Consider the following 21,302-nt stretch of genomic DNA (forward strand, 5'->3'; position numbering starts at 1 on the left):
GTGAGTCTGCTGAGCTCCAGACTGTGCTGGGCACTGGACATACATTAGTGAAAATGACATTCACAATCTCTTCCATCACAGACCTTATGTTCCAGTGAAGAGGGCAGACCAAAAGCAAATACACTGATATACAAAACAATTAGAAAGTATGATACATTTTCTAAAAGGAACAAGCAAATAGCCAAGGAAATATGGTAAAAGAGAGGGACAGAGACCATATAGGGTGGTCAGAGAGGCTGTCTCATGTGGGAGAAGAATCTAGCTATGTAAGAGCATTACAGGTAGAGGGACTCACACATGAAAAGGACTGGAAGTAAGAGAGCCCTTGGTAAATACTAGGAACTGAATGAAGCCTTGTGAGCATGTTAGGAAATAGAGCAGTGAGCTCTAAGAATCTGGGATTCCTGTAGTAGACCACATAGGTTAGAGATCTGGTTCTAGTCTTGTCTACTGTAGCTCCAGGTCCCAGTGCTGAAACACAAAGTCGCTGTATGACCTCCTGGAGCAGGGGAGCTGCCCAGACCCAGAAGAGAAGGGACTTGGACAACTTCTGGGAAAATGACTTTTATCCTTCCATGTTTTCTTCCACAGTGAGAACCAAAAATAAATATCTCAATAAATTAGCCTGTCTCATGTGATCCCTGTGGTAAAGCAAGTATCCTTGTGAGAAATGCTAGAACTATATGTTTGCAGAATTGGAAGGGACTTGATGCTTATCTGCCACAACATCTTTGCTACCATGGAACAACCTTGTTAAATAATTTAACATGTTGAAGTGGGCTTTACTTCCTTTATAAGATATAGTCGTGTTTGAATGTTGAATTTTTTAGCATACTGTCTATCTAGGATATATGCCAGTACATGGTTTAGTGAAACTTCTAAAAAGTTTCAAGCCACACATTGCTCTCCCTGTTGGATAACTCTTCCTGGGCCAAGAATGCTGGACCTGTGCCAAAGTCAAGGCCGGGGGTAAAGGTGAGAACTAAGAACTGAACAAAATGTCTGCAAAATGAGAGTACGTGCAGTCTGAGACTTCAGGACAGAAACCAGGAAACCAAGACAAAGCCACAGGTTAAAGGAGGCCTCTATAGGATTACTCATCCAAGCTCCTGGAGCATCCTGTTATAGGCACTGACCCAGGTCAGGAAGCCACACTTAAGGGCTCAGAAAATGTTTGGCCTCCAGATAATTCTTGTTATTCATGAGAGAAACACACATGCTATTACACCAAGATTTCTAGGAGTTCAGAGTTAAGTTTTATGACCAGATCAAAAAAGATATGCAACAGACCTCGTGACTCCCACGCTTCTACGTTGTGTGTAAGTGTGTCATTCATCTTTCTATTTATGCATTATTGGGTTTGGATTTATTTTTTATTTTTATTGTAATTTATCTATAATGACACATATGTCTGTAAAACAGAGAGATAAATTGATTTGCCAAGGCCAATCCAGCCAATTAATGGCTAAGCCGAGATTTCTACTTAGTCCAGTGTCCTTTCCAAAAGTTCTTGTTAACATTTTTGTTATTGAATATATTTGAGTGGGAACTCAGGATCAAAGAGAAAGCTTTGATAGACCATAAGTAGACACAAACACTGAAGACTGCTGGGATGCTAGGTGTGCCAAGCTGGAAGAAGACGATTGACCATGGAACCAGGAGGCACTCAGCACCAATCAAAGCTCTATCAACAATTTTTCCTGAAGCTGGCCTTCTGATCACATGTTATAATTATTTCCAGTAATTCATTTTACTATCTAACCACTTCTGCTTGCTCTTTCTTCATGTACCATTATTCTAAGAACTGTACTAATTTTTGTGTATACATATACACACACGGAAATATATATGTGTGTGTGTATATATATACACACACATATATATATGAGTGTGTATCTTGAGTTCCCACTCAAATATAATTCAGTAATAAAAATGTTAACAAGAACTTTTGGAAAGGACACTAGACTAAGTAGAAATCTCGGCTTAGCCATTAATTGGCTGGATTGACCTTGGCAAATCAATTTATCTCTCTGTTTTATAGACATATGTGTCATTAGAAATAAATTACAATAAAAATAAAAATAAATCCAAACCCAATAATGCATAAATATATATATATACACGCATAAATATATATATACACACATATATATATACACACACACACACATATATATACACAAAAGACCTAGCTTATGTATCTACATACTACATAAAAAGTTTATTATATATATAAAAGCTGGGTCTTTTATGTATTTCCTTTTAAAATAAACGTATTATGGGCAGTCTAGAAGATGGCAGTTAACAGGGGGCATTGTTTCTGATGCTTCCATAATCCTCACTTAAAAACAGAGAAACGTCCAGGCATGGTGGCTCATACCTGTAATCCCAGCACTTTGAGAGGCCAAGGTGGGTGGGTCACCTGAGGTCAGGAGTTCAAGACCAGCCTGACCAACTTCATGAAACCCCGTCTCTATTGAAAATACGAAAAATTAGCTGGGCATGGTGGTGGGCACCTGTAATCCCAGCTACTCAGGAGGCTGAGGCAGGAGAATCGCTCGAACCCGGGAGGTGAAGGTTGCAGTGAGCCCAGATCGTGCCACTGCACCCCGGCCTGGGCAACAAGAGAGAAGCTCAGTCTCAAAAAAATAAAAATTAAAAAAAGAGAAACATGATAACAAAACCAGAATCCCCAAAGACAACATTTAGAATAACTAGAAGCCAGGGTATCCCCATGAAGCCAAGAATGTAAGCAAGTGGGGCCAATTCACCAACAACCACAAGACCTGCCTGCTAGCAGCAGCTATGCAGGAGGAAGCCATGGGAAGCAACCCGGTGTCTAAGAAGAGAAGGACTATCAAACAGCCAACAGCCATTCACACGAAAGTGCCAGGGGGCAGTTTGGGGCAGCAGCTAAAACTATAAGGGGTCTTACCCACTCCAGTGGCAAGTGAATTCAAGAGCTTACAATAGGTTGAAAAGGACTGAAGTCGTCTAGTTTCTGTGAACTTAGGTTCTCTTCCAAAATGGAGCTCCACATGGAGGAAAACTACAGAGGATGGGATTAAAATGGAACAGGATGAAAGGCAATAGAATCCGTGGAAAGAGCATCATGATAAAAGTGGGACAGGAGAACAGAAACAGAGAGAAGGAAATATCTTAAATGTGTAACTAAGTCATCTCCTTCAGAGAAGAATTGTTTTTGCTGTAGCTTTATTCCTGATGTCACCAATAACCCAGGCCAATGTCAGAAATTTAATTTTCAGACTGAGAGTTTTCGTGGAACACACAGGTAGTGTTAATACTGTCTCCTAACCCACAAAAGTACATGCCTCCAGCTAGTCCCAAATCTATAATAACTTTGGTAATAGGTGAGGGTTGATTTGCCCTAATATACTCTTTTTATTTATTTATTTATTTTAGATGGAGTTTCCCTCTGTCACCCAGGCTGGAGTGTAGTGGTGTGATGTTGGCTTACTGCAATCTCTGCCCACCAGGTTTCAAGCAATTCTCCTGCCTCAGCCTCCCGAGTAGCTGGGATTATAGGCGCCCACCACCATGCCTGGCTAACTTTTGTATTTTTAGTAGAGACAGGGTTTCACTATGTTGGCCAGGCTGGTCTTGAACTCCTGAGCTCAGAGGATCCGCTTGTCTCAGCCTACCAAAGTGCTAGGATTGTAGGCGTGAGCCACCATGCCTAGCCTACCCTAATACACTCTCTATGAGAGTTGTACTTTAAAGTTTTCCACTTTACTAAAGTACTTCTGATCTGGCCACCATACTTTTAGGGCTTGACGCTTTGTTTCCAGAGCCAAAAATGTGTGCCCAGTAAAAATCCAAGCCCTGAGCCATCAGGAATTGACAGACATCCTCAGATTAAAAACAAACTCTAGATGGAGCTTGCTGCTGTTGAATCACTCTTCGTTCTTTGGCCTCCAATTCTTTCTGTTACTAGAGCTCAGGTTTATTTATTTAAAGCTTGTCATATTTTATCTAGCATTTCAGGTGTTCCACACCATGAGGGGTTTCTTTGTATATTTAATCTGGCAAATTGATTAAAATATAAAATGTGTTTCTCTATTTGCCATTGTGCATCCTAATTCATAGCTTTAAGTATATATCTCCTATATACAGGCATTAAATGGATGTTTTTGTCAAGATTTCCCTGAACTCCAGACTCATCTAGTTACCCCCAAATCAGCTACACCCATACTCTTAACATCTCAGTAAACGGCAACTTCAAACTTTCATTGCCAAGCCAAAAGCCTTTTAGTAATTCTTGTCTCCTTTCTTTCTCTCCCACCCTTAATCTCATGCATCAGAATCCCTGTTAGCTCTGCCTTCAAAACATATCTAGAATCATATTATTTGTTACCATCTCAACCAATCCCACCACAATCCAAATCAGCACCACCTCTCACCTGGATTATTGCAATAACAGGTACTACACTTCTAAATTTTCCTTCCTGCAGACTTGTCTCAACACAAGCAGAGTGACACTGTTGAAATACTAAGTTAGATCATGTCACTCTTCTGTCAAACCCCCCTGGTGGCTTATTTCATGCATACTGAAGACCTAAATCAGTACAAGGACCTATAAGACTGCATCTGTCTGATCCTATCACCTACTACCATACCTTGTGTTTACTCGGACTCAGACACATACACCTTCCTATTCTTCAAAAACACTGAGCTTATTTCCACTTGAGAATCTTTTCAGTGGCTATTTCCTCTATCTGTAATGCTCTTCTTCCAGATATCTATCTGTATGGCTCTTTTTCTTATCTCTTTAAGTCTTTGCTGAAATGTCACCTTCTCTTTGAAGCCTACACTGTCCATCCTATTCAAATGAATCCCTTTCTCCAGCAGTTCAAGTCTACTTACCATGCTTTATTTTTTATAGTACTAAATATCTTTTCGCTATACTATATACTATGTAATATAGTTACTTCTTAGGTTTATTTTCTGTCTTTCCATATTAGAATATAAGCTTTATGAGGTCAAGATACTGTCCTTATTGTTTTGTTCTCTGATGTATCCACAGAACCTAAAAGAATGACCACATTGAAGGCACTCCATAAATATTAGTTGAATAAATGCATGAATGACAGGTACCATGAAGAAAATATGGTAACACATGGATTCTTTCTTGCTGTGCAAATTTAAATAGCATTATGGAAAATCTTCTAAAAAGAATTTGACATCATTAGAGAACAGAATGATTCTGAAATGGAAACTCATATTCTAAGTCTATCCAGATGCTTCAAATCTAATTACTTTTAAATTTTGGTCAATGATTTTCCAAATGGACTGTTCTCTCTATGCTACAGTGCATTTCTTGAGTTAGAGTGTCACCTTAAGACATAATTGTGGTACTTGTATTGCTGTTCTTAGGAATAGTAGCTAAATGGGAAGTCTTGAGAATCAGACTCCCTTGAAATCCTGACTCCTCCATTTCCTATCTGTATAACTTGTGTCAGCTACTTTAACCCCTAATTTTCAAATTTCTTAGTTATAAACATCAAAACTGGGGGAATAATCTGGACCCTTCACTTAAGCAGTGGTTTTTGTTCTGATGACTCCCATCCTTAGGCAATACTGTAATCCTTTGAATTCTTTTTTAGGAATTGCCAGAGACAACCTGGATTTCTTTAGTTAATGTTTGTCCATACTTCCAATGACCTGCTTGCAGAATTATGCAATGTTAGTATTTTTTAGCTATTGATGTTTAAAATACCAAATACCTCCCCGTCTCTACTAAAAAAATACAAAAAACTAGCCGGGCGAGGTGGCGGGCGCCTGTAGTCCCAGCTACTCGGGAGGCTGAGGCAGGAGAATGGCGTGAACCCGGGAGGCGGAACTTGCAGTGAGCTGAGATCCGGCCACTGCACTCCAGCCTGGGTGACAGAGCGAGACTCTGTCTCAAAAAAAAAAAAAATACCAAATACCCTAAATGATATTATTGTTCCAATCTGTCTAGTAAAGCTGGTGCACCAGTTTTTATGCGCAGATGTTAAATGTCATAATATGCCAGAAGCTCATAGCAAGGAGATAGGAGGAGACCTTCAGGTACAAGTATTCCCAGGTTAGAAGGCAAGTTTACAGCTGGCCAACTGACATCTTACTCCCTTAATGCTTTTCGTGAAAGTGAGGCATTACATTGTGAAAAGATGATGGTGAAATATTGAAATGAAGTGGGTATCTGGAATGATTTACATGAGTCACTATCAAACCATACATTCTTTGACAGAGTATATACATCGTTTGATCTAGTAAAACTCCAGGCTAGCTCCCATTAGGTTATGGGATATATTATATATATTGAAACCCTTTGAAGATTCTGCAAATCAGACTTACCTTTATCTTCTATCCATTAGCCTAGGCACTCCACGAGCCAAGTCTGCTGCCCTGTTATCAGAACCACATTAAGTAGCAAATTCACCCTGAAAGATATCCGTTGAACAAAACATTTCATATTATTACATTTGGATTGCCTTGAGTCAGCCTTGAGTTATTTTGTTTCTTAAGTTTATTTTTATTTTACTCTTAGAAACTCACGATTTTCTTTAAAATAAATGTGAGGACATTTGTTACTATTTGTTTCTTATTTTCTTTCACTACACTCCAGTTTCCATTCTAGTAAGTTCAAACTATTGTAAGTAATGGCTAACACTTTTTCAGGAATACCAGAATACTCTTAGATGACTTCTGACATTTTAGGTCACAGAATATGACAAAGGGAAGGATAGTAAAATACACCATCTATTTGTTATTATTATCTTTATTATTGCATTCACTATCTGGGTTTAGTTGCTAGATTTTAATTCCAGATATATTAGAACATTTTGCACAAATATAAAATGTAGAATATCTTTGAGCAGCTTGGATAACACTTGCACACTCAATACTGTTTAATAGGTACTGAGAGGATCTTTGAAATAAACTTCATATTTATGCAGTAAAACATTGCATAGCTGACACTGTTTCTCCTAGCCTCTGCTGCTAGGACTTTATGAGGTGTCACATTTCCTTTAGCAAATTTTTCATAATGCCATTGAATATTACACAGTAAAGAGCTGACCCCATCTCTTTTCTGGTATGTTATGAGCCACTTTAAGCCTGTCAACTTCTAAACTACAATCCAATGCAAAAGACTGCTGTTTGCCTATGGGCTGCAATTTTTTCATTATCCAACTTTATCTGAAATCATTTGGATGCAATAAGACAACTTCAGCTGCAGGGGATGGAAAGAAGCAAAATACTTGAGCAGCTCAGATAAGAAAATATGATTTTGATGCCCTCTGTGTCCCAATTTATGGCCACTAGAGGGGTCTCTATTAATCAGCACAGCCTTCCTCTCCTGACATCTGCTTAATCCTTAAAATATTAGATCCAGATCTTCCTATGGCTTATTTCCCCCATTCAAGCCACATGGTCATACTTTCATGCTTTGTCGATTGTTGGAAGGAAAAATAGCAACTTCAACCTCCTGTTGCTTAAATAATAAGACATTTACTAATGCATTAAAAAGAAACTTGTTTCAATATGTGGTAGACACACACACATATATTATATATATATATTATATATATTTTATATGTACACACATATATATAATCAGATCAGCAGAAATGAGATCCCAATCTTTGATGTCATTGAGAGCTGTCAGGATGTGGTATTACTTGCCATCATCCTTCTAATGGAGTCACAATCGAGAAGGTAAAAGTCTAAGCAGTGCTTTCATGATGAGGAAATGTGCTATATTAAACAGGACTTTTTCTATGGCAGGTAACCTAAAACCCAACCAAACTGGCATAAGCACAGACTAAATTTTTGTATCCTGTTATTACAAGTCCAGGAGTAAGGCTGGCTTCAGATGGGCCTTAACTCAGGGGCTTCAATGATGTTACTAAGGCCTGATTCTCTACATCTCTGAACTTGGCTCTCTATGCATTTTCTTCATTCTCAGCTAGGCTTTCCACTCTTGATTTCCAGTTGGCTATTGCAGCTCCAGAATGTATACTTTCTCAGTTTTGAGTACCTAAATAGAACTTTTCTCTGCTATTACATACACAGAATACCAGGCCTGATCATTGCCCAAACTTAGTTGCAAGTAAATCCCCAAATCAATCACTCTGATTAAAAGGATGTTTTGGCCGGGTGCGGTGGCTCAAGCCTATAATCCCAGCAATTTGGGAGGCTGAGACGGGCGGATCACAAGGTCAGGAGATCCAGACTATCCTGGCTAACACGGTGAAACCCTGTCTCTACTAAAAATATAAAAAAAAAATTAGCCGGGCGCGGTGGCGGGCGCCTGTAGTCCCAGCTACTCCGGAGGCTGAGGCAGGAGAATGGTGTGAATCTGGGAGGCGGAGCTTGCAGTGAGCCGAGATCGCGCCACTGCACTCCAGCCTGGGAGAGAGAGCGAGACTCCGTCTCAAAAAAAAAAAAAAAAAAAAAAAAAGGACATTTTATCCTGATTGACTTTGGCCAACCTAAGTCCCAACCCTGAAGGTGAGAGAAAGAAAAACATCTAAAGCACAAAGCCTGAAATGTAGAATGGATATGTAGAATGGGTGTCTCCCCAAAGTGTGGGTGGGGTACCAAGAGATGAATGGGTACTTTACTAGGGCCCTGGATCCAGTAACTGCTACAATTTCTTTTCTCATTTTGGGTTTATAATTTCTATAAAGTTGGTAAGTTCTTCCTCAGTATGTCAATGGACCATTTATCCAGTGGTCAGTCCAACACACCATCTATTACAAGCAAGAACAGAGCAACAAAGTGAGCAGAGAAGGCCGGGCATGGTGGCTCACACCTGTAATCCCAGCACTTTGGGAGGCCGAGGCGAATGGACCACCTGAGGTCAGGAGTTCGAGACCATCCTGACTAATATGGTGAAACCCCATCTCTACTAAAAATACAAAAACTTAGCCGGGCGTGATGGCATGCGCCTATGGTCCCAGCTACTTAGGAGGCTGAGACAGGAGAATTGCTTCAACCCAGGAAGCGGAGGTTGCAGTGAGCTGAGATTATGCCACTGCACTCCAGCCTGGGTGACAGAGCAAGACTCTGTCTGAAAATAAATAAATAAGCAGAGAAATTTGGGGTTAACTGCTGCCCCAACAACATTTACTACTGGCAATAAGTAAGCATGACAGAGAGTGAAGACTACCAATGAATTGAGGTTTTAAAAAAGTGAATTATAGTTATCTGGGTCATCTTCACACTATACCTTTGCCTGGAGAACCAAGGTCATTTCCATGGTTACAAAGACTCACTTTTATAAAAGCAACTAAGGGTATATGAACCATCTTAGGATTTAATAATGGCCCATACCAAGCTTTTGTCTTTGTTATGTGTAGACACTAAATGTGTGAAACACACCTCAATAATTACTATTATTCTTAAAAAGTATTTTGCTCTATGGCTATTTAGTGCTTCCCCACAATCTTTTTTGTGTTGAAATGTTGGTCACACTGCCAAATAAATTATTTAAAAATTCCATCTAAGTTAAGAATTTTAAAACACCAAGATAACGATTAATTTTACACATTCATAAACTAGTTTTTCCTACTGCAATAAGTTGAGTGGCTGAGTTTTTGTGTCTAAACCTGTCTGGGGAGAATCTATTACCTGAAAGAGGTATGTTTGTCTGAAAGCCAAAGGCACTCCCTTTTTAATATGCCATCAGAAATTTTTCTGGGAGGACTATTTTTCCCTACCTTTATGTGTGCACGTGTGTGTGTGTGTGTTTTGTGTGTATCTGTGTGTGTGTGTATAGTAGGAGGTACACAGGGAAGAAAGGAATTGTGAGTCTATATCTACGTTTTTATAGTTATAAGAACTGCATGAAGAACAATAGAAACTGCATCCAGATAATGGATTTATGGATTAAAAGTATCTTATTTTTGTTGTTTGTATCATTTAGAGTTTTAATACTCTAAAAGTTTGTGGTAAAGGGGGCTTTGGTGAGTAAATGTGGCTAAGCTCATAATTTCAGTAGAACACTATCATTACAAAAAGCCTTCACTGGAACCACTGGAAGAAATGGTATCCCACATTTTCTCAGGTTACTTAAGTGACATTAGAGCAAGGGAACATGAGCGTTCTATATACAGACTGAGGTGTATCTCATAAACATGACTGCCATTGGTTAGGCCTGACCCCTGGCCTTTCTGGTTCTGAAATTGGCAGACTTTGCTTGGTTGGCATGGCTCTTTGTACCTGTTGTAACCGAGTATAATTATCCATTTGCACAGCTAAGACTGTGTCTCAACCTGTTGGACAGAATTTTATTTCTTGGAAATAGCTCTGCTTGCCTTACAAACCACTCCTTCCTTATTGCATATATAGCACAGCTTCTTACAATTGCCAGAAAGATCCGTGTGGTGACCTCACACTGGGAGATATAACACACTTTGCTACATGCACATTAATAAACATTTTATGACAGCAGAGGTATAATGCTCCTAGAAAATTATATCTGTGTCAACTTTTGACACTTAGAGAAACCCAGAAAAATGACACTCTTTTTTGTTCAAAAAGAAAGTACATGTTCACAACTATTCCATCTCTCCTCATAGTGGACCATATTGAGAAGCCAAATCTGCAGGTATTACCCTGAATTCTCTCTTTTTCCTTTATGTGGCATAAAAAGCAACTGGGGCCAGGCCGTGTCTGCCTTTCCAGCCTCATCTCAAACAAGCCCTCTTCCAGCACCACCCTCCAGCAACACGTAACTATTGCTCATCACAGCATGCATCGCTCATGCTGTCCCTTCAGGCGAAATTTCCACTCTCCTCAGCTCCATTTTAGCCCTTCGCATGGTTAACTCCTGTTCCTGAAATAATGAATGACTGGAAGAGCCCCTTTCCAATCAGGGCAAGAATGTCCATTGGACCCAACTACTCCTATAAAAGATGAACATGTCTTTTGTGAGAATACAGTGTCTTCCCCAAAGATAGTGTCAAAATCTTAACCACTTTTGTGCTTTCTAATATCTTTCACACTTACTATTTCCAGGATGTCATTGCTGATGTCTATACATATTTGTTGGCTGGGAATCTCCTCTGTCTGATTCTAATTCCCACATATAGCCATCTGGCCATGCTGACTTTCAACAATCTTTCGTGTCTCTTCTCTTTTAATTATTCCCCAACCCACTCCACTTCCAAGTCATTCTAATTATAAAGACAAAAATCATATTAACTTTCTTACATTAAATTATATCACTTCACAACCGATAGGAACTCATGATATACCAGTAAAATGAAGACTGTCAAGCCACTTTAAAGTTAATTTATATGCTTCCCTGGGACTCTTGAGCACTTGCACTGTTTATCTCCAATAATTCCTCACAGCTGTGTGTCTAAATCCAAGGAACACTTGATATTCAACAAACTCTGTATGTATTTAAATGCCTACTCCTTTAAACATAGAGTTTAAAAATAAAACAAACACAATAATTAGTTTGGAAAATGGAAGGAAATAAACAAATTTAACACATAGAGTTAAGTTTAGTTAACTCAATTTTGATATGATTAAACCACCATAAGGCTTTGTAAGTAAATAAACAAATACTCAGAGAACAAGTATCTGCACAGGTGACACAGTCCTCCCTCTTTAAAAAAAAAAAAATACATAGATTGGCAGAAATCATTTTATTTGCATGTGAAGACTTTGGGCTTTTGTGCATATTGGTGGTATGGATTTTCATAAATGTGTTGAGAATGTTCAATTATACATGTTTTTACTTAATAGCTACTATATTCCAGGCCCTCAGTTGTGAGGGTGGGACATCAAAGAATTCACCGGCCAGTAGAGGAGATGGATACATGCAAGAAAGTGTAATACAGATGGCACCTGCAATACTATATATATTTTGTATGAACCGTGTGTCAATTGCCTTATATAGGCAAGTACAAGGGTCACGAAAATACAGGGGAAGAAAAAACTTAATGCTACCTGGGGTAGATAGAGGAGATTTCTAGAAAGATACTGATTTCACAATTAACATTTGTACTGGTTTTGAGGGTTGAGTCACAATTCACCAGAAGTGGAACAAGGATATTCCCAGCAGAGGAAGCAGTCACCTAAGAGATCCAGGAAGGAGGTGCTGGGAATGGTGAGTGGGTGGTGGGAATGGAATGTAGAGTGTGGAGGGGCGCTAGTCATGGCAGGGCGGAAGCTGTAAATGTCGAGTAGAGCATAATCATGAAGTGCCAGTAGACCAGGCTGCAAAGTATTTGGACCTGCAGGTTGTCAGAGAATTATCAAAAGAGGAACCATGTCTCCTATTTTAGAGATTCTTGGTGCTAGACCTCTGCTGACGGAAAAGATACTATTCTTCATTTTAGCATTTTCTCATCTTCATTTGTCAGCAACTAGTTTGTATGTTGAACCCCTCCAAAATGTCTACATTTTTTTTTTGTAGAATGCTTCTTTTATCCACCTGGTTTGCTTGAGAGGACTTAGGGAAGCTCATTTATTTGGCTCAAGTCAGACACAGTCTAAGTCTCCTAACATGATATGACTGCATTACCTAAAAAGGCATTTCCTTGAAAAATGCTTTATAGCCATTTATGTCCAAGAAGAAGTTTCTGAGATATATTCTTGCCAGCAAATTCCGTAAAAGTGAGAGGGAGAGATTGTCTAGGAACACAAGGTGTCTTTTTGATAAATGAAAAAAAATCTCTGTGGTTCAGCACTTTGAGTGGATCTTCTTTTCTGTGGGCCTTTCAGGCTTCTTGGCACTGCTGGATTCTTCCCATTGAAACTAGGCACTTAGCAGGGAATAGAAGCCCCAGTTGTCCAGTCATCTCTTCCTTCCTTATTAACAGAGCAAGAAGAATTGCTCTGTTGCTCTACTTACTTAGAAAGTCAGAAGATATTAAAATGTCATCTCTGTATTTGTCACAGGCATTATATCAATGCCTTGTCAACAGCTATTCCAAAATCAATGTGTCATTTTGCCTTTGTTAGAACTGAAACACTTGATTTATTAATTCTATTTCAGCTGTGAGTTTATTTCACTGTCACTAATAGGATGAATGATTCAGACACTGCAGTTGTTTTCATCTTTTCACATTGGGAGTAAGAATGACAATACATGCTAATTCTAACACAATGAACATTTAAATGTTCAGGAAATTACAGGGTGACTGAGTACTTTAAAAAGAGTTCATTCCCACCACATATGATAAAAACTCAGAACATTTCTCTGATTTTATTACAAATTCTTCAATAAAAATATTTTTATCAAATCCGGTCAATACACAGGGTACATGTTTATTTATTCCAGTTATTTTAGAAATTTTATAATCCTATTGCAATTATTTTGAGACAGGGCACTATTGCTTACATTGTGTCCTATTGATATTAAGACTTATCTACATTTAGTAGTTTTATTATAAAGGACATAATATTATCCACCGTATGCTAAAAATGGCCTATTTTAACAGGGTTCCAAATAAATTCTTGCTGATAAATGAAAGAAGATAATATAGCCACAGAATATTAACCTGACAGAGATGAAAGTACAGAATCAATGTTTGTTAGAAGTCAACTAAGTGTCTGCCCTTGTGCTAAACGCTTTAAAAATTATATCTCATTTTACTTTTGGCAACATTGTAAGACTGAATAGTATCCTCATTTGCTACTTAAGAAAGTGAATCTCAGAATGATTAAAAAATTTACTCAAAGTCACACATTTAAGAAGTGTATCTGCCTCTGTAGTTACTTTATCTTTGTAGAAACTTCACATATGAAAAAGAAGTAATCAAGGATGAAAATGTGTTTAAAAAAAAAAAAATAGCAACAAGGCCTCACTTGTTATCAGGCAGAGGGAAGGGTGGTAAGGAAATAGAAAAAGTGTCTTGAAAGGTAGGCTTACCAAATACATAATTTAGAATGTTAAGGGGTCCTTGAAAATTGTAGAATCCACAAGTCCAACAACAGTTGGGTCTGACAGCAGTTAAGTGATTTACCAAAAATAAAGAAACTGAGAAGTGGCAAGATAAGAAACAAAGACCACAAGGCACCTAGGGTGGATTCACAAGCCTCGATTAAGCGCTTACTGCATGCAAAGCAGTGTGCCAGGCTGCAGAGACATAAAAGCATATAATACACCCGAGGAGATTTGGGCCTTCCCTTGGGCTGGGAGCTGCCCTGTGCTATTCCTGCATGACCTGCCTGCCAATACAGAGCCACACATTTGATGAATTTGAGACCTTTTAATCTCAAAACAGCTAACTTCTTAGAGTTGCCAGTCCCAGAGCATTTACCATTTATGCACTACTGTGTTTAAATGTTTACTAATAAAAACATTTCAATAGCCTTCTAAAGCTTGTAATTTTATTCAGAATATTGACCCTGAATTTATCTTGTTCATTTGTTTCTTTGGCTAGCATCTTTCTTCAAAATAGTTTTTTTTTTTTTTTTTTTTTTTTTTTTTTTTGTTGGAGTCCTTCTCTGTCACCCAGTCTGGAGTGCAATGGTGTGATCTCAGCTCACTGCAACCTCCACCTCCCAGGTTCAATTCTCCTGCCTCAGCCTCCTGAGTAGCTGGGATTACAGGCACGTGCCACCATGCCTGGCTAAATTTTTATTTATTCATTTGTTTGTTTATTTGTTTGTTTTGTATTTTTAGATGGGGTTTCACTATGTTGGCCAGCCTGGTCTACAACTCCTGATCTCAGGTGATCTGCCCACCTTGGCCTTCCAAAGTGCTGGGATAACAGGCATGAGCCACCGTACCCAGCCCAAAATAGGTTTGTATTTCAGTGAGCCACACATCTCTAGTGTGTGTGTGTACATCCAATATACTGTCCTCTGGTGAGTACATTCAAAGATCAGCTAATAAGATACTAGTTACCTTCTCATAACAAATCCCAGAACAAACTATCCAATAATACACTTTCAAACTGGAGTGAGCCTTAGGAAGCATTATAATATCGTCACTGCTGTCATTATCTCCTTAAGGGACTTTACAGTGAAGTTGGTTATTTTAATTTTTAACTGCCTTCCTTACAGTTTAGACTTTGACCGGAGTAAGAAAGTAGAAATAATCTGCAGGAAGGAATGAGACCACTGAGATTCAGCTGTTTATTCTAAGTCAGAAAACTGGTTAAGACAAATGGTGGATTGGAATCCAGGTGCCCTCTCTATTTCACTACTATTTGCTCTCTACCAAGCTGCCCCTTCTTTCTGGTCCCACCATGACGCCCCTGCCATATGAGCCTTCTCTCTGCTAGCATCCCAGTGCACCTTTAAAAATTAAACCATATTGTCAATGATAAAACCACTGCAAAATTGTCTTTCATGCCTTGAGATGGTGCTTAAATCTGTTTAATTCTTCATAGGGTTTTTTTTAATGGATATTCTGTTTCAAAAGTAATTATCAAGTTGAATAGAATATTGTTATTTCCAAAGCTATCCTAAAACTTATTTCTACTGTTCAAATAACAAAATTATTTTAACTTAATTTTAACCGCCTTTTGATCTTTATAGAGATTAGAAGTACATGAACTCAAAAGACATTTAAAAGAGGAGCTATTTGTATTCTAAAAATCTACATATGCATACTTTAATATGATTGATAATCTATTGATTTGTTTAAGGACATGAGTACCTCAGTGTGAAATATTTAATTTTAGTCCTTAGTAATAATTCTTAAATACTTTATCTCTCAGGTTTCTCCTATGTAAAACCATTTCTCAGGGTTTTTGTTTTTGCTTTTGTTTTTGTTTTGAAGTTTAACAAAAACAAGGTTTCTGAGTACCTGGACTCCTTCATGGTACAGCGTAGAAAATGAATAAGCAATAGTTTCCTGCCATCCATTAATCCCATCATCAGCAAAACTTTATTCTAAAATTCAAAGAAATTTTTTAATAAGCATATTTACTGTAATGTTCAAGATACTTTGGTAAAAGCAAATTATAAAATATACACTTGTATGTTATTAGCTGCATTTAACTATGAATGCTGCTAAGAAGCCTATGATTTTAGTTCTATTCAAGGATCAAAAGTGCTGTACATAAATTTAAGTGTATAGTTTTATGGGTTGTTGGATTTTCCTTTCCATTGTCACTTCTTTACAACAGTGTTAATTAATAAAAAGAGATATGTTTTTATGCATTCTCCAGCATTTACTATACTCATCTGTTTATAAAAAGTTTCCCTTTTCCATGTTCTTTTTTTAATAATTACTGAAGTTTGTGCAAATCTTAATTGTCTAAATGACTTTATGAATTTCTGTTTAGTCACATAATTCTTCATGAAACTTTATATCATCTATTATAGATACCAGATACTTCCAAGGCATCAGATTTGTAAATAATTATCAATAAAAATTGTGAAAACATTTCCCAAGCTTTCCATTCTAGCATTTAGAAGATCAACCAGAAGATAAAAAGTTAGAAGGTCAGAACATAATGTACAACTGTCTTTACTTTTCAAATGGAACTTTAATAACTCCAGAAAAGCCTACATGGCATAAATCATTTTTGAAACAGATTATTTTCCTGTTTTATTTTTCCTCTCACTGTATCAGCCCATCAAGGATGTTTGAAGTATTTTTAACCCCAAACTCTGCAATCGAGTGAGTGAGCAAATTATTGGCAAAAAGAGCTGCCTGTGCATGCCATTGTGCAGTTCAGCTCATTCATTCATGCTATCCCCAACATGTTTACTCTTACGGAAAAGGAAATAAAATAGTGCTAAAGGTTAACTTCATATTCACAATATAAAGCCTTAAATCTTAATCCAGGTAAATGTGTGTGCCTGTTCTAGAGAGGATGACCATATGTCCAGATTTGTACCTGTTGTCCCAGAGCAATTATAATTAGTGGCCTTTTCGTCTTCCAAATCGCCCCAGGTTTAATGATAAATTTAAAAGTCACCTTAATTTTTGGTAATGAGTCTAATTACAAATAACATGTATATTAATTTGTATAAAGATACGAACTTTTGACTGAGTATGGTGGCTCACACCTATAATCCCAGCACTTTGGGAGGCTAAGGAGGGAGGATCACTTGAGCCCAGGAGTTCGAGACAAGCCTGGGAAACATAGGGAGACCTCATCTCTACAGGAAACTTACAAATTAGCTGGGTGTGGTGGAATAGACTAGTGGTCCCAGCTATTGGGAGGCTGAGGCTGGAGGATGACTTGAGTCCAGGAATTTGAGGCTGCAGTGAGCTATGATTGTACCACTGCACTCCAGCATTGGTTAAAGTGAGACTCTGTCCCCTCCAAAAAGAAAAGAAAAGAAATGAAGTTTTCTATTCCAAGAGAATAATGACCGGAAGTGAGAGTATGTCATAATTATATTCAAAATAAGGTTGATGCATTATGGAAAACAGTATGGCGATTCCTCAAGGATCTAGAACTAGATGTACCATATGACCCAGCCATCCCACTACTGGGTATATACCCAAAGGATTATAAATTATGCTACTACAAAGACACATGCACACGTATGTTTATTGCGGCACTATTCACAATAGCAAAGACTTGGAATCAACCCAAATGTCCATCAGTGACAGACTGGATTAAGAAAATGTGGCACATATACACCATGGAATACTATGCAGCCATAAAAAAGGATGAGTTTGGGTCCTTTGTAGGGACATGGATGCAGCTGGAAACCATCATTCTTAGCAAACTATCACAAGAAGAGAAAACCAAACACCGCATGTTCTCACTCATAGGTGGGAACTGAACAATGAGCTCACTTGGACTCAGGAAGGGGAACATCACACACTGGGGCCTATCATGGGGAGGGGGGAGGGGGGAGGGATTGCATTGGGGAGTTATACCTGATATAAATGATGAATTGATGGGTGCTGACGAGTTGATGGGTGCAGCACACCAACATGGCACATGTATACATATGTAACAAACCTGCACGTTATGTACATGTACCCTAGAACTTAAAGTATAATAATAATAATAAAAAAAAGAAGTATCACTTAAATAAAATTTGGTACATCGAGTCAAAAAAAAAAATAAGGTTGATGAATGAATTTTTATTTTATTTTTATATACAACTGAATAATAATTCTAAAATTTATTGACGTTGAACATTCCTTTTTACATAAACCACATATTCCCTGGTGTCCTTGATAATTTTTCAGTGTAAAACATTTAATAAAAGCAAAACAAGGGGAATATCAAAATTATCTGTAATCCCACTTTCTAGAGAGGGTAGTTTGCCATTTTTCTGTATAACTAGATACATATCTTTTTGGCAAAATTGGGACCATACTATTTATATAGTTTTGCATTTTGCTTTTTTCATTTGTTATCATATCATGACTATTTCACTGATTAATTATTCTCCAGAATATAATGTTCATTGCTGACACATAATGTTCCAGAGTAGGTACATGTTGCTGCTTATGTAGCCATTGTCTTAATATTGCACATATACAGTTCTGCCAATGCTTTCCTAATATGTAACTAAATTTATCTGCACTTGCCTGTACAAAACATTAATTAGATATTTACCTAAATTTACTTGACTGAAAAGTAAGACAAAGTATGCAATATACTTTTAAAACCATTTATTTCAAGATGAAATCATAGTGAGATTGTTTTTTCTTTCTTCTGATGGTTAAAGCTTAAAAATTGTTCATATGTTTCCCCTGCATTTTTATTTGGCTTATTTGATAATATACAGAGAATGACCTAGCAGATTTCTCTACTTGGATGTCCCAAAGATATTTCAGTCTCAGATGCCCAAAACTGAACTAGCATTCCTCCAAATCTCTTCCTCCCTTGTGTGCCCTGGTAAATGGCATCTTCATTTATCTGACTTCCCAAGCTGGACCTGGCTCATGCAGCCCTCCCTGGTTCTCCTACCAGTTATCTGCCCTCTCTTGGTGCCCTTGTTTGGGCCCTTGTCATTTCTTGCCAGGACCATTGCAAAAGTTTACCGAACTCTCTACCTCTACTCTGAAATGTTTCCTGTTTATTGTCCTCAGAACCAATAAAATGATCTTTCTGAAACATAATTCTTATAATCAGATAAACATGTTTAGAATTGTCAGTGACTCTTCATTGCCTACAAAGTCAAATCTAAAGTCCTTTAAAAGGTGAATTAGACCCTTCATGACACAGTTTCTCTTTATCCAGCTTCATCTTCTGCCCTTCTGTCATCTAAGTAACAACACTGACCTTGCAGTTCCACAAACTCCAAATCTTCTCCCACATTTTTACATTTGCTTTTTTTCTTTCAAGAATTTCCTCCTTCGTTCTCTAAACCTGTAAAACTCCTACTTATCCTACAAGTGTGAATCAAATGACAGCTCCTCAGAAAGATCTTGATGCTTCTTCTCTGACATTCTTAACACCATAGTGTGTACATATATAGCTATTACAATAGTTATTGTATTTTATTAAATTAACTTGCACCTCTATCTTGATGTCAGGGACCAATGCTTAGCAAAGTGCATGGCACATAGTAGATAATCAATAAATGCATGCTAAAAGAATGAATGAAGTAGACTTGAGGAGAAGCTGAGAATTCAACTGGGCTCAGCTTCTCAGTGAATAGTTTGAATGTACTCAGCAATGTTAAACTCACTGCTTTTGGAAGCCACTCTTGGATTTTGAATTGTCATAGATAAGTGCTGTCTTATAGAAATATAAAGTAAAATAAGTCATTTTAAATTATCTAATAACCATGTTTAAAAGGTAAAAAGACACAGGTGAAATTAATTTTAATAATATATTTTATTTAGTTCAACATACCCAAAATATCATTTCAAAATATAAATCAATATTAAAAAATATTAATAAGGTATTTTGCATTTTTCATACTAAGACTTTGAATTCCAGTGTGTATTTTAACTTCCAGTTTATTTCAATTTGAACAGCTAAATTTGTTTAAAATATTTGATCTGTATTTTGATGTTGTAAAATGTAGTTAAAAAGGTATATTCCCATACCTAATTGTTTCAAACCTGCTTAAAAGCTTTTCAGGCCAGGTGCAGTGACTCACACCTGTAATCCCAGCACTTTGGGAGGCAAGGGTGGGTGGATCACTTGAGCCCAGGAGTTCAAGACCAGCATGGGCAACATTGCGAGACCCCACCTCTACAGAAATACAAAAAATTAGCCATGCGTGGTGGCATGCACCTGTAGTTCCAGCTACTCAGGAGACTGAGGTGGAAGACTCACTTGAGCCCAAGAGGTCCAGTCTGCAGTGATCTGAGACTGGGCCACTGCACTCCAACCTGAGCCGGGCGTGGTGGCATGTGCCTGTAGTCCCAGCTACTCTGGAGGCTAAGGCAGGAGAATCGCTTGAACCCAGGAGGTGGAAGTTGCAGTGAGCTGAGATTGTGCCACTGCACTCCAACCTGGGTAACACAGTGAGACTCTGTCTCAAAAAAGAAAAAAGAAAAAAAAACAAGAAAACATAAAAGATAAAGAACCGTCTTTTGTCTAGAACAGGTGTTGGCAAACTGTTTCTGTAAAGGGCCAGATGGTAAACATATGAGAACTCCTGGTCCACAGTCTGTCACCTACTCTTTGCTACTTTGTTTTGTTCTATAACCTTTTGCAAATATACAAACCATTTTAGCTCCATAGGTGTGCAAAAATAGACAACAAGCTGTGTTCACTTGCAGGCCATAGTTTGCCAACCCCTAATCCAGAAAAATTTCTTCTTCAGATATTAATAAGACATGAAAATTTTGAGCTAATGTTTTGCTCCATTTTCTGTCTCCACCCAACAGCTACATTTAAAAGCACAGCAGTTCTCCTGAAGGCATTGTCAATATGACAAACACCAATTGGCTTTTCAACTTAATGTTTCATTAGGGCCTCTTTCATCATAATATTATAGCACATTTTTATGAGTAAGCTAAATTATATACCAAATAAAAATAAAAATAGCTAATACTTGTTGAGTTTTCTATATGCCAATTTACTTGTTATATTATTTATTCTTCACCATAGCCATTTTACAAAGTAAGTACTATTATTATCCTCATTTTAGAGATGAAACTAAGGCACAGAAATGTTACATAATGTGTTTAATGTCATAAGCCTAGTAAATGGAAGAGCCAGAATTAAAATTCATGTTACTTTAGAAGCAATGCACTAGACCAGGGGTTGGCAAACTTTTTCTATATTTTTGTTTTTATAGGCCGTCTACCCTCTGTCATGACTACTCAACTCTGCCATTATAGTGCAAAAGTAGGCATAGACAATAGGTGAAGGAATAATACTTTATTTACAAAAACAGGCAGTGGGCCAGATTTAGCCTGCAGACCATAGTTTCCTATTCCCTACACT

The sequence above is a fragment of the Piliocolobus tephrosceles genome, chromosome 2, assembly GCF_002776525.5.
Source record: "Piliocolobus tephrosceles isolate RC106 chromosome 2, ASM277652v3, whole genome shotgun sequence".
NCBI lineage: Eukaryota > Metazoa > Chordata > Mammalia > Primates > Cercopithecidae > Piliocolobus > Piliocolobus tephrosceles.